The sequence below is a fragment of the Ursus maritimus genome, unplaced genomic scaffold (assembly GCF_017311325.1).
Source record: "Ursus maritimus isolate PB19 unplaced genomic scaffold, ASM1731132v1 scaffold_8, whole genome shotgun sequence".
Classification (NCBI taxonomy): Eukaryota; Metazoa; Chordata; class Mammalia; order Carnivora; family Ursidae; genus Ursus; species Ursus maritimus.
The window spans coordinates 79,101,616-79,106,777 of NW_024426996.1; the positions used below are offsets into that span (position 1 = coordinate 79,101,616).

Here is a 5,162-nt window from a genome sequence, read left to right on the forward strand (position 1 = left end):
TTACACACCCAGGGCTGAGGCTGGGTCCCCAGAGGTAGGCCCAGAGACAAGGACGTGGGTGTGGGTGCTCTATTTGAGAGGTGACCCCTGGAAGCACTGTGATGAGTGGAGAGTTTAGACAGGGAAGGAAAGGAAGCCAAGGGGCAGTGAGCTGGTCATTGCCGTGGCACTCTGGGAGATAGTGTGAGCCACGCAGCACTGTCCACCGGAGGGGACAGGGAGCTGGGTGACTATGGTCCAGACCCCACTGTCACTGGCTAAGGGCTGCTCTGCAGGCCTGTCCTGGGTGAGCACAGCGGGAAGCACTTGAGCAGAGTGACAGTAGGACACATCTGGGCCCCAGGATGGTCATGAGAAGGGCATGTGAATGGCTATCCAGAGCATCTGTGGCATATGGACCCATCCACGGGATAGGCAGATGCATGAGATGCTGCAGGAGGTTAGAAATTTGGCACCCCTTAAAACATGTTTTAAATCCTTTTTGCTTTGTTGATATTTTTAATATGAAAAAGTTTTTAATTAGGAAATATTTCAAGTGCACAGCGAAGAATAGAAAATCTAATTAAACTGTGAGCCTTTAGCCCAGTGCTGGTACACTGCAGCATCCTGAGACGTGTGTTTCCGGCACTTTCTTCTGCATACATGAAACCCTCCCGTGCACTATAGGCAGCCCCTGCCCTGATTTCTAGTGGCACACGGGTCATCAGCTGGCCTGCAGGTTCTGCTGTTGCTGTGATGGACATGGGGGTCAGTATAGTTGCCACGCCTCCGTGGGTAACTGCCCTTTTCTCTCTAGAGGCTTTACGATCCTCTCTTTGTCTTTGGTCCTTGGGAGGAGGAAGAGGATAGAGGCTATAAATGGTGGGCAGTGTGGAACGCTTGCTGGCTGGCCCTTTGCAGAGGGGTGTGCAGACCCTCACCCTAGGGCTGCATAGACACCGTGATGGCACGTTGCGCGATGACACAGCTGTCTTCCTGTGAAGACCTCTGGCAAATACCATTTTCTTGCTGTTGTTTCCTTTCCAGTGGTGCTTGAACACCTCTCATGCTTGGTGCCCCTACCTGTTGTCAGCTCGCGTCCACCCTTCTGTCCAGGTCTGTCCCCTCCCATAGACACCCGTACCCACTCCATACACATGCGTGTGCATGTGCGTGAATCTGTGTGCACACAGTTACCAACGCTGGGCCTCCACATGCTCAGTGTGAGCAGCTCCGATGGTGCACGTGCTCGTGGGGCAGGTGCTCAGTAAGTTTGGTGAGTGACCAGAGTCATGTATCATGACCTTTTCATGGATTGTTTCCAAAGTCAGAGGAGTGTTTTTCAGTCTTGACAAGGAAGGACGTTCTGACACCTGCTGCCCCAGGGAGGAACCTGGAGGACATTATGCTCAGTGAGATGAGTGGTCACTGAAGGACAAATCCTGTGTCATTCTGCTTAGAGGAGGCCCCTAGCAGAGTCGAATCCAAGATGTAGAAAGTAGATGGGGGAGGGGCGGGTCTGGCGGGGGGAGGAACGGGGAGGGGATGAGGGTGGGTTGGCTGCACAACACTGTGAATGCACTCAATGCCGCTGACCCGGACACTTGAAATGTAGTTGAGGTGGGCAGTCTTAGGTTACGTGTATTTTGCCTCAATAACATACTTTTAATGGGTAAAATGTTGAATTTTACGTTATATATGTTTTACCCCAATTTTTGAAAGTGAAGAAAGAATCCCCCCTCCCCCTGGCACATTGGTACTTTATGCGGGTAAAACAAGACAGTCTGCTTCCCCTAGCTTGTGTGGAATTGGCGTCTGGCTTTTCACACCAATGAACGTAGTTATCCATGGAGCCTGACCACGGGCCAGCTGCATGCCGGGCATGAGAGGCCTCGCCCACGGTTTGATGCACACACCAACCCCCAACGGGAGCACTGCCATCACCCCAAACACACGCGGGAAACCAAGGCTCCACATCAAATGTTTAAAAAGTGGCAGCACATAAATTAAATCCAGGTCCTTCTGACCAACACTGTCCTGCCCACTGGGCCTCAGCTCCCCACCCTGTGGAAAAGAACAGCTTCATTCATTCACTGCATTCTCCAATCTCTCTTGAGTGAGTTGTCTGGTCTGGGCTCAAGAGATAACAGGGATGATCACAGAGTCCGTGCCCTCCAGGGACGCCCAGTCTGGCCAGAATTGTGTCTCAGTGTGATCCCTGCAGATCAAGCACCCAACCTGGCCTGGTGAGCAAGGCATGCTTCCTTAAGGAGGTGACATTTGAGCTAGGCTTTGGAGATGAGTAGGAGGAGGAAGTTCTGCAAGACAGAGAAACAGTGTCATGGAGAAATTAAACCTGAGATCTTTGTGGTTCAACAGACCTAAATTCAAATCCAAAGCCTCCCACTTACTAGCTAGAAAAGCAAATAACTTACCCTCTCTAAGCCTCAATTTTTTTCATCTACGAAATGGGATAATAGTGCATTCATCATGGGTTGGTGATGTAGATTGAGATCAGACGCAGGTGAAGTATCAAGCATAGCTCCTTCCTATAATGGGCATGTGGTAAGCAAGCTGGGGCTGATACGGTCTCTGTATTACTAAGATGGTCCAAAAGGTCCTTCCAGCTCCCATCCAATGGTTTTCTAACTTAGAAGAGTAATGATAACAACTAACTCTCTCAAGCACGCTCACTTCAAGCAAGTAGGATTTGTACTCTCTCTCCCTGAAGTCGGCTGGCACCCTGGTCTGCCCGAGTAGAAAGCTGCCTTCTTACGAGATTAACATGCTTCTGCGTGCATTTTTATACTGTATTTGGGTAGGAAGCATTGACGTGTCAGGTCATCCAAGGGCTGGGCTGTAATCTGGCCTCCGTCCGCTGGGAGTCAACACCTCTGCCAACGGTCCATGTCATCCACAAATAGAGCCATTTTCTATTTTGGTATCTCAGAGAGGGCCTGTTCATGGACAGGACCCAAGTTGGCCACTATCTTGACAATGTGTTTGCATTTAGAGCAGAATTGGATCTAAAAATATGTTTTGGAAAGGTAGCTGCTGAGGCCAGTATTCTGCACGGCCAGCAGCAGGTTTGGGGTTCAGGACAGAGCTTCCGCTGAGAATGTGGGGAGAGCATGTACAACCCTGCCTGCTACCTCCATGGGTCTGCTGTTTGAGCATGCCTCCCTGTCTCCAAATGCTGCCTCTTCTGGGAAGCCCTCCAGACCACCTGGCTGAGGGCAGCCTCCTTGCTCCTTCCCTGCTCTCAGTTTCCCTGCTATCAGTTTACTCTCCCAGGAGACTGAGCTCCTCTGATTCATCTTTGCCTTCCTAGCACTGACCTAGGTGCTTAGTGAAATCTTTGAGTTTGAACTGACCGAAGTCCTCACCTTGTCTCTGCTATCCCCAGCTCTCTGACCTCAGGAAAGTCACTCTCCCTCACTGGGACTCTGTTTTTGAACCTGGGAAGCAGAAGAGTAATCCCTCCTCACAGAGGTGATTATGAGGCTCAGAATATCCAGGTGCCCCCTCTCTTGCTGCCCTTAGACTCTTGTACCTACAAGAGAAGATCTTTTACCTAGAGCTACCTAGGCATGGGGTTCACACTGAGAATAAGAAAGGTAAACTTCAAAGAGGATTCATTAGGATTAATGGGATAATTCAGGTCAAATAAAATTAAGCTTCTGTCTGGCACTTAGTAAGTGTCCTCAAAATATTAGCAGCCATCACCATCATTATCACCACATCACCATCACCACCATCACCATCACCATCAACAACACCATCATCATCATTATCATCACCATCATCACCACCATTACTACATCATTGGCATCACCACCATCATCATCATCACTACCATCACCACCAAGATCACCATCATCATCACCACCATCACCATCACCATCACCACCATCATCATCACTACCACCATCACTACAATCATCACCATCATCACCACCATCACCACCATCACCACCACCATCATCACCATCATCACCATCATCATCACTACCACCATTACTACAATCATCACCATCATCACCACCATCACCACTACCATCAGCACCATCACCACCACCATCAGCACCATCAGCACCACCACTACAATCATCACCATCATCACCACCATCACCACCATCACCATCACCACCATCATCATCACTACCATCATCACTACAATCATCACCACCATCACCACCATTACCACCATTACCACCACCATCACCACCATCATCTTTACCTTCATCAGTGTTCCTCAAGAAGAATCTATTTACCTAATGGTATAAGAGAAAAATGTTGAATTGCTGAAGATTTTCTTGGGAGCAGAGGAGGGAAAGCACATCACAGCTTTACAGTCCCACAGGAGGGTGGGTTCCTCCTGGAGCCCCAGCCCTCCCTGGAGGCAACTTCCCCTCTGACCCCGCTCCACTTGTTCTGTGTATGCTACTCCTTCCCCTTCCCAGGTGTCCCCAAAGAGCAGCAAGTCCCTTGCCCTGTTTTCCTGAGTCTCCCCCAGAGGCACTGGGCCCAGCAGACACCTTGGCCATGAAGGCCTTTCCTGACTCAAACGTGTCGAGGTGTCTTCCTCACAAAGCTTCCCAGGACAGTCAATGGCTTCCATATGTTCCTTCTGCGGTGTTACATAGAATACACATCCAGCCTTGTACTAGCACCTCATCAGAGGTTTCCAAGAAAAAACAGCTTGGAGATGTTCAAGAACTCACTCTGGTCAGGGGCGCCTGGGTGGCTCAGCGGTTAAGCGTCTGCCTTCGGCTCAGGGCGTGATCCCGGCGTTGTGGGATCAAGCCCCACATCGGGCTCCTCCACTGGGAGCCTGCTTCTTCCTCTCCCACTCCCGCTGCTTGTGTTCCCTCTCTCGCTGGCTGTCTCGCTCTCTGTCAAATAAATAAATAAAATCTTAAAAAAAAAAAAAAAAGAACTCACTCTGGTTACACAGGCCAGCAGTGGTGCTTCCCAGAGGGAAGCATGTGCCTGGCGTGCGCCCACCGTGGATGGCCAGCTCTTACGTGGTCAGTGCTCCTCGCTCAGTGGAACCAGCGTGGGAACGTGCTGTGTGGCCTTGAGCGAGGGACCACCTCTGAGCCTGTTTCTAATTCCCGTAAAATGGGGATCTCTGTCTCCAGTGTTTTGGAAGGAAGTATAACAGGCAGGCTGGAGACCGT

General features: G+C 50.3%; 1 long non-coding RNA gene across 1 annotated transcript; it reads right to left on the reverse strand.

Moving 5' to 3' along the window:
- Positions 1 to 1,510: 1,510 nt before the first annotated feature.
- Positions 1,511 to 4,736, reverse strand: LOC103676735. Its single transcript, XR_572197.1, has 3 exons — positions 4,704 to 4,736; positions 4,220 to 4,253; positions 1,511 to 2,297 (listed from the first exon to the last, which is right to left on the reverse strand). It is a non-coding gene; the product is annotated as an uncharacterized LOC103676735 (long non-coding RNA).
- Between the last annotated feature and the right edge of the window lie 426 nt (positions 4,737 to 5,162).